The following is a 9,958-nucleotide window of genomic DNA, read 5'->3' as shown; positions in this document are numbered from 1 at the left end:
TTGGTGTCGATCATTCGATTTCATCCTGGACACTACAGAAAATGGGCTAAAAGTGTTAAAAACCGAACTTCTCCTTTAACCTTTCAGTCAAGGGCGCAACTATCGGTAAGCAGAGCCCAGGGGCGCCTCTAGAAATGTTTCATAGGGGTGGCCAGATGGGGGCTCTTAAATTCTTGGGGTGGCACACAGAAACATCATTTCAGGGTTTTATTCTACTGTTGTGGTAATACTGCCTGTGGAAAACTATCATAAAGATCTAAGTAAACACCTACTCATATCTTTTGGCTTATTGTGTGATTGTTAATGTTACTGCTGATCCAATGTGCACAGACATAGACCAGTTAACATTTTGAGTTGAACAATAGTTGTTTTATTTATATTTGAAATAAGTTGTACATTTATTCATTTTTTGAAAACTAAAAATGACTGCGGGTCCAGGAACAGGTGGAACACCTGCTTTCCCTGAGTTCTGCCAGGCTTCTGTCATCAACTGTCCCTGGTCTGCTGCTGTTTCATGCTTTTCCTCATCACTGTTCTTTACTAATGCTGTGTCCTTATCATGCTGCTTGATCTGTTTCTTTCCTCCATCCTCCTTCTCTCTCTCCTCCTACTCCTCCTTCTCCTCCTCTCTCTCCTTCTCATCCTCCTTCTCCTCCTCTCTCTCCTCCTCCTCCTTCTCCTCCATCTTCTCTTCCTCCTCCTCCTCTCTCTTCTCCTTCTCCTCCATCTTCTCCTCATCCTCCTCCTCCTTCTCCTCTCTCTCGTCCTCCTCGTCTCTCTTCTCCTCATCCTCCTCCACCATCCTCCTTCTTTCTCTCCTCCTCCTTCTCCTCTCTCTTCTCATCCTCCTGCTCCTTCTCCTCCTCTCTCTTCTCCTCCTCCTCCTCCTTCTTCTCCTCTCTCTTCTCCTCCTCCTACTGCTCCTCCTCACTGGTTATCTGTTGCTCCGCTGTTATCTCTTTCTCTGCTTCTGCTGTAATTCTCTTCTTAAAATCAGAACAGATGTCTGTGGACTTTCTCTTCATGTCTGTAAATTGACCAGCCATACACAATCACCAACTCATCCAGTTAGCTGCCTAACTATGTCAAAAACACACTAAGAGCTGCTTTAACAGTCTAATGTTATAGTTTACATATCCCCCTTTTCTTTCACAAACAAATTATTTGACTTATTTACTTACTGTTAGTTTTACACGCTTTCTCACCGTTAAAGAGGGCACAGGCTGAGCCGTAGTTCTCCGAGCGCACAAGAGCGGTGTGTTCTGTACCTAAAGCACCATCTGTACCGGTAGTTCATTTGCGCATGCGCAAGCAAATATCGGGTAGGGGAGGGCGAAAGCAGGAGGACTACAGTGTGCGAGAAGGACAGGGAAAGCGGCCGCTATGCTGGGGGCATAATAGGGTGAAACGCTAAACCGATGCTACTACAATTTACACTGGCCAGTGGGGGGGCCATTGCATAGCCCAGGGTGGCCGTGGCCACCCTCGGCAAGCCCCTGGTGGCGCCCTTGGCAGAGCCTGCAGTTGCTTAGGGGCCCCTGACTTCGAAGGGGAACCGATATATATCAATATAGATATATATCTAGATAGATATATATCTAGATAGATAGATAGATAGATAGATAGATAGATAGATAGATAGATAGATAGCCATGTCACAAATTCCTCTTTTCCAGCCACTTTTTGAAATTTGCATTGTCCTATTCTCTAGCTCTTTCTCCGCCTCGAGCTTATTTTCCAAACAACTGCTTTATGATCAATTGCAGCAGTTCTGCGCAAATTAATCCTGTCAAAAAATTGTCACTTTTTAACCACCACAATGTATTAAATAAATACAAATGATGGGAACCAATTCTTTTTTGCATCTCTTTAATATTTTGTTCTATTCAGCTACACAAGCATCAATACCCATTTTATCCAATTCTTATGTACACCTTAGTAATTTATTGATATGCCGCACAATGTCCTCCTTTTTGGTGCTATAGAAATGGCCACCCTAGTTGGAAGACGCGCCAGCAGCACTTTATAGGTCTGCTGTATGGGACCACTTTGCATTTAGAGTGACCTACGATGACGGCGGAAAGAAAGTTGTAGATAAAAGTGCAACAGTGTGCAAGCATTGTGCAACACGCATTGTACTTTACAAGACATAATAGATTTTCCTAACAATCAGCATATACCGAACCGAAATCCGTGACCATGAAACCGTGAACCGAACCGAACCGTGGATTTTGTGAACCGTTCAACCCCTACTATGTTATTAACTATGTATAGTTCATTAGACGGTTGGTAAAAAATACGCTCATATAATATGTCTCAAACCACAATAAAGATCTTAAAAGAATGATGTATTTGAGTATTTCCTTTTTTACACTATGACTTGGAATTATGGGTAATCCAGAGCATAGATTGAAACCATAACCGTTACCTACAATGTGTTAGCGACAATGGTTACAAAAAAGAGTTACTTAAGCGAATCCCAGAAAATAAAAAGGAAAGAAGAGCTGTTGGAATAATGGAAAAAAACTTCCCAAAACAGGTGGATATTGCTGCTGCAGTGAGTAAAGATTGCGACCAGGGGTTGAATGGAGAGAGCGTGGGTGAGGAGGGGGCTTTGAAACTCAAGGTTGCCCGATAACACTCATTTTACAGCAGAATATACTAAAGTATATCCATGTCTAGTGAAGGTGAAGAATGATGTAGTTTGAATCTATTTTAAAGTGAGAAAGGCCACCTGAAAACATTGTCAGTGCAGGCAGTTCATCCAGCCTTCAAATATTATTTCTCTGTGCGAGCCGCTCAGACCCCTGTACACCAGCGGTGAGCTGTCACTAAGAATCCCATTCAACAGCAGCATATGACCCGGTTGATTCTTCGTGGTTTGCCGCAGCGGCTGGAAGGAGTTTTTCATGTACGTGATCCAAACTGTAGGCACCAGGATAATAAAAGTGAACATGTTTTGCAGGCAGATTTCGGCGTTTTAAGTTAATTTAGGTGTTAATAAACTGTTTCAGAGGAGTGATCATAGTGCTCTGCATCATCAGCGATGAGTCTGTCTCCCTGCCAGCAGCTGCTTCAGCTGCTCAGACGCGCTGCAGACAGCATGCGCGTTCATGTGTTTTGAAGGCATGGTTTCTGAAGGGAGAGGCTTGGTTGTGTATGTTCAAAAATATAGCTTGCTGGAATCGTTTTTCCAAGATCTCCTACAGGACCTTTAATGGACTCATTGGGGTTTATGTCCAATCAATAGTTCTGTGGGAACGGAAAATGAAAGCATCAAAGTCTAGCAGCATGAAACTGAATTTAAGCAGCTAAGTATATGTGATTTAAGCTGTTTTAATGCTGACATTAATGCTGAAATTAGATACTTTCAAAGCCACCAAAAATTTCTACTAGATGCGTCAATGTTTTCCTGGAAAACTGATTTTTTTCAGTTTTGGTTCATAATTCTAAATTAGGAACCACGTTATTTTGGGATCAATGCTTCAGAGACAGTCCTATATGCCTAATGCTTTTAAGAGGAACCTCCTGATTTACGCTTATTTTTACCCATTAGGTCGCATGGCCTGCAACCTGATAAGCTAAAATGCTCACAATAATTTTTTAAACAAGTGTAAGATGTTTTAAGTCTTCTTTTAATTTTGAAAAACAGAAGTTTACACATGTTGTCGAGGTTGTTTTTAATTGAAGAAACACAATTACAAGTAAAACTACTAGAGCTTATGTAAAATAATCTATAACAAACATGTAAGAAAAAAATACAGCATCTCCTACCCTTCAATTTACAAAATGAAAATGGAAACACATACATATAAATATAATTGTTAAATAAGTTTAAAAAATATGTAAAACAAAACTAAGGAATTTAATAACAGGACATATTTATATATCTTTTTAAATTATTTGCAATTTTTCTGTATTTTTTCTCAGACACTTCTTAAACAAGCATAGCTCAGTTTTGAGAGCAGGAAAAAAAGGAGGGTATTTAACAAATCTATATTACTTTATGTGGTATTTTGCTGCAATAATTTAATTGAGCATTAATGACAAATAATTTATTTTGAGGAACTGGACATGTTAAAATGACAAAAAACTATTTCAAAATGTAATTCATTATATTTAGGAAGAATTGTCAATTTTAAATATCTAGTAATTTTAGATGTCATTTTATCAACATACCATAAATTATCACAGAACTTCTCAGTCACCTTGATTAATTTGTCGCACAGTTGACATATTGAAGTGGGTGGCTTGTCTCGTATTTCTTTATTGTCTGTCACAATAATTGCAAAATGTCGCATTCATACAAAAGGAAACTTGCTTCCATTCTCCTTCTTCTTCTATAGCTTACATCGACAGTGCAATTTGAGTGGTTGGAGGCATGCCTGGACTTTGAGGCCTCAACTTCATCTTTTAGGCACGCCCCGATCTGCGGTCTGCAGTCAGGGGTTACTCGCTCCAACAGCGAAATAATATTTTAAGGCAAAATTGTAATCTTGATGAGCTGACTGCACAGACAATGTTTTAAGGTGGACTTTCTCGCATAAAAATATCTTTTTTTTTATTATAATTTTTACCCACTAATCAAAGCAAATATAGCAAAGCCACTCTCTGCCATTGAACACAGGAGCAGTGTATCCTGAATCCTGCTGCAGCAGAGACAGAGAAAGCTAAACCAGCTCTGGTAACCACCGAACAACGGGGCCCCAATCGCTGTTTGCCGAAGGAGCAATTAGAAACCGCTGGACCATGACTGCCTGAGACGGAGCAGCAAGATTTCTATCTGCAAATGTTAAAATCCAGCAGTCTTATCAAAGTCACTTGCGCTCTCAATGATTTAGAGCGCAAGAGTTCAATGGTGACAAACTAGAGAAATGTTGTGGCTAGGTTGCTTAAAAAAATCAAGGCGCCTGTAAGGTCTGCACTACAGATGCAGAAACCTTGTGGACTTAAAATGGCTAATGAAGCCCAGAAAACATTAGCCTGACGTAGTCCTACTCAATTCTAGTCAGAATATGAGTCTGATACTGCTCCATAGAGCTGTGATTATGGGGCGTGTTTTGAACGAACCAGGAAAAAAAATGCCTCTGCACTCAATTGGATAGACCTACAACCAATAAGAGCAACGGAGTGCNTTGGTGTCGATCATTCGATTTCATCCTGGACACTACAGAAAATGGGCTAAAAGTGTTAAAAACCGAACTTCTCCTTTAACCTTTCAGTCAAGGGCGCAACTATCGGTAAGCAGAGCCCAGGGGCGCCTCTAGAAATGTTTCATAGGGGTGGCCAGATGGGGGCTCTTAAATTCTTGGGGTGGCACACAGAAACATCATTTCAGGGTTTTATTCTACTGTTGTGGTAATACTGCCTGTGGAAAACTATCATAAAGATCTAAGTAAACACCTACTCATATCTTTTGGCTTATTGTGTGATTGTTAATGTTACTGCTGATCCAATGTGCACAGACATAGACCAGTTAACATTTTGAGTTGAACAATAGTTGTTTTATTTATATTTGAAATAAGTTGTACATTTATTCATTTTTTGAAAACTAAAAATGACTGCGGGTCCAGGAACAGGTGGAACACCTGCTTTCCCTGAGTTCTGCCAGGCTTCTGTCATCAACTGTCCCTGGTCTGCTGCTGTTTCATGCTTTTCCTCATCACTGTTCTTTACTAATGCTGTGTCCTTATCATGCTGCTTGATCTGTTTCTTTCCTCCATCCTCCTTCTCTCTCTCCTCCTACTCCTCCTTCTCCTCCTCTCTCTCCTTCTCATCCTCCTTCTCCTCCTCTCTCTCCTCCTCCTCCTTCTCCTCCATCTTCTCTTCCTCCTCCTCCTCTCTCTTCTCCTTCTCCTCCATCTTCTCCTCATCCTCCTCCTCCTTCTCCTCTCTCTCGTCCTCCTCGTCTCTCTTCTCCTCATCCTCCTCCACCATCCTCCTTCTTTCTCTCCTCCTCCTTCTCCTCTCTCTTCTCATCCTCCTGCTCCTTCTCCTCCTCTCTCTTCTCCTCCTCCTCCTCCTTCTTCTCCTCTCTCTTCTCCTCCTCCTACTGCTCCTCCTCACTGGTTATCTGTTGCTCCCCTGTCATCTCTTTCTCTGCTTCTGCTGTAATTCTCCTCTTAAAATCAGAACAGATGTCTGTGGACTTTCTCTTCATGTCTGTAAATTAACAAGCCATACACAATCACCAGCTCATCCAGTTAGCTGCCTAACTATGTCAAAAACACACTAAGAGCTGCTTTAACAGTCTAATGTAATAGTTCACATATCCCCCTTTTCTTTCACAAACAAATTATTTGACTTATTTACTTACTGTTAGTTTTACACGCTTTCTCACCGTTAAAGAGGGCACAGGCTGAGCCGTAGTTCTCCAAGCACACAAGAGCGGTGTGTTCTGTACCTAAGGCACCATCTGTACCGGTAGCTCATTTGCACATGCGCAAGCAAATATCGGGTAGGGGAGGGCGAAAGCAGGAGGACTACAGTGTGCGAGAAGGACAGGGAAAGCGGCCGCTATGCTGGGGGCATAATAGGTTGAAACGCTAAACCGATGCTACTACAATTTACACTGGCTAGTGGGGGGGCTATTGCATAGCCCAGGGTGGCCGTGGCCACACTCCTTTGGCAGAGCCTGCAGTTGCTTAGGGGCCCCAGACTTCTAAGGGGACCCGTCACTGACTCCTGGTAGGCCTCCTACACAATTATGGACTAGGACTTTTCTTTGCAATGTAATTGTGCAAAACAAATCTTCTGAAACTACTAAGTTGACTGACCGGACCTTATTTATACCCCAACACATGGCAAATTTCAACAGGATGGTGAGCAGTTTAAACACGACACCAATAGCAAAGCAGACAGTGGTACTTTAATTACTATGTCAATAACTGTGTATATAGACGATTGGCAAAAAATACGCTCATATAATATGTTTCAAACTGAGTTGAATGCAGTGTATCCTGAATCCTGCTGCAGCAGAGACAGAGAAAGCTAAACCAGCTCTGGTAAACCCCGAACAACGGGGCCCCAATCGCTGTTCGCCGAAAGGAGCTGTTATAAGCCATGACCATGACTGCCTGAGACGGAGCAGCAAGATTTCTATCTGCAAATGTTAAAATCCTGCAGGCTTATCAAAGTCACTTGCGCTCTCAATGATTTAGAGTGCAAGAGTTCAATGGTGACAAAGAAAACACACCAACATTTAAACAACCCAGTTTTCTGAATAATCAGCCTGTACCATCTCTAAGGGGTGGAAACTTTAACATTTATATTTTCTGTTTGGGAAGAAGTGAACTAAATTAAACCTGTAGAGGAAAAAAACAAACAAAAAACCCCCCAAACATTTACAATTAACTTAAACAAATTAAAGCTACACCATACTCCAAATCAAAACCCAAAACATCTCCCCTCTCTCTCTTTCAGTGTGGATTTCCCTTATGAGGCTGATTGGAAACACCAGGTTCTGTCAGCACTGCTCATGGGCACGCTTCCATGGTAACACCTGATCATGTAACCTCAAAGAAAAAGAGTGATGAGAACCAAAAAAAAATATATGCAATTTACATCAATAAAGACAAAAACTTAAACCTTCCCCCAATAACTTAATTTTTTCTATAAGACAGGAAATGCCTGTTTACAACACCAATTAATGAGGGGCATATCCCTCACAGCACCCTTTTGCTGAAATCAGCAAATTATAAAAATTGTACGACCAACTCCACAATTAGATTTGAAAGAAAAAAATAACAAAAGTGGAGCGGCATTTTAAGGCCAAGAATTAACAGCATGTCTGGCTGTAAGGAAACAAAAAGGCTGTACTTCTGGAGTTTTTACTTTTTGCACTGTACAGGACATCCACCTGGGTAAACAGACGATTTATTAGTCTTTCAAATCTGCCCACCGACATCAGGACTCTGCAACACATCTACAAGCCACGCTCACTTTGAAAACCTTTGGGGACACAAGGGTAGACCAGTTGGTTAATGAGCAGTGAATCATATCACAGCTGGGGATCATGTGTTGCTTCTCACGTCTGTGTTTCATGCTGTTTGTTTTTTTTNCCAAGCGCGCTTTGGTCACATGGTTGATTACGTTACTGTTGATCATCTGTCCATCATCGTATAAAGCCCGCCCTGACAATTTGATTGGATCTCCAGAGAGGGGGCGATCATACTCGCGCTACTATGCCAGACCGAACTTCCCGACCTCAAACCTTGTGGGCGGGACTAAGTTCGGAATGGCACCCAGGCTAAGAAAACATACCAAAAGAGGAAAAAAAACATCAGACTTGATCCAAAAATTGTAGAGCTCTGTTTTTTTTTATATACATATGCAAAAAAAAAAAAATAAAAGACTTCTTACATTTCAAAGCAGAGAGGCAAGGGTTCCACTTTCTTTATTCACAGCAAAAAAACAAAAAACATACATAAAAGAAAACACACCAACATTTAAACAACCCAGCTTTCTGAATAATCAGCCTGTACCATCTCTAAGGGGTGGAAACTTTAACATTTATTTTCTGTTTGGGAAGAAGTAGACTAAATTAAACCTCTAGAGGAAAAAAAACAACAACAACAAAAAAAACATTTACAATTAACTTAAACACATTGAAGCTAAACCAAACTAAATCAAAACAAAACCCAAAATATCTCCCCTCCCTCTTTGTCAGCATGGATTTCCCTTATGAGGCTGATTGGAAACACCAGGTCCTGTCAAAGAAAAAGAGTGATGAGACCCCAAAATAATATATGCAAGTTACATCAATAAAGACAAAAACTTAAACCTTCCCCCAATAACTTAATTTTTCTAAAAGACAGGAAATGCCTGTTTAGAACAACAATTAATGAGGGAGCAAATCCCTCACAGCACCCTTTTGCTGAAATCGGCAAATTATAAAAATTGAACAACTGACTCCACAATTACATATGAAAGAAAAAATAACAAAAGTGGAGCGACATTTTAAGGCCAAGAATTAACAGCATGTCTGGCTGTAAGGAAACAAAAAGGCTGTACTGCTGGAGTTACTTTTTGTACTGTATAGGACATCCACCTGGGTAAATTTATTAGTCTTTCAAATCTGACTAAATCTGCACACCGACATCAGGACTCTGCAACACATCTACAAGCCACGCTCACTTTGAAAACCTTTGGGGACACAAGGGTAGACCAGTTGGTTAATGAGCAGTGAATCATATCACAGCTGGGGATCATGTGTTGCTTCTCACGTCTGTGTTTCATGCTGTTTGTTTTTTTTGTTTTGTTTTTTTTTTTCATCTAAAAATACAGTAATTCTTGTTTGTGTGTTGTATTTCACAGGTTTCTAATGTTCAGCCATGGATAATCATCTCTCCATTGTCCTTCTGGGAAAAGCTGGAGTTGGTAAAAGTGCTTCAGCAAACACCATTTTAGGACGAGAAGCATTTGAGTCCAAAGTAGCGTTTGGACCTGTCACCAAACACATATCAGTGGAAACAGGAACAGTTTTTGGGAAACATATTTCAGTCATTGACACTCCAGACATACAAGGATCAGAGGAGCAGATTAAAACCTTCTGTCAGTACGTCCTCCAGGACTCCAGGCCTTCTCTTATCCTGCTCGTGTCCAAAATTGGTCGGTTTACTGAGGAGGATAACAGAGTTGTAGAGGCAACAACAAGAGTTATTGGCTGTGAGCGATTAAAAAATTGTTTCCTGCTCTTCACATGTGGAGATAATTTAGAGACTTCATGAAAAAAATACATTTTACAAAGAACAACAAGCTCACTTCCAGAAGTAGTTGAAAAATTTTCATGGAGAATACATCTTTTCAACAACAAAGATGGAGGACAGGAACAAGTCAGAGAGCTACTGCTGAAGTCAGAACACCTGATAACAGGTAAGATCTGATTACTGTTTTATCATCAACTATTTTTACAAATCGAATCCTAAAAGAATGTTTAAAGACTGATACTTTAAAGTAT

This window comes from Cyprinodon variegatus, unplaced genomic scaffold (assembly GCF_000732505.1).
Source record: "Cyprinodon variegatus isolate N-32 unplaced genomic scaffold, C_variegatus-1.0 Scaffold92, whole genome shotgun sequence".
Lineage (NCBI taxonomy): Eukaryota > Metazoa > Chordata > Actinopteri > Cyprinodontiformes > Cyprinodontidae > Cyprinodon > Cyprinodon variegatus.
The sequence above is the reverse complement of the archived record's forward strand: the minus strand, read 5'-3'. Positions refer to the sequence as shown.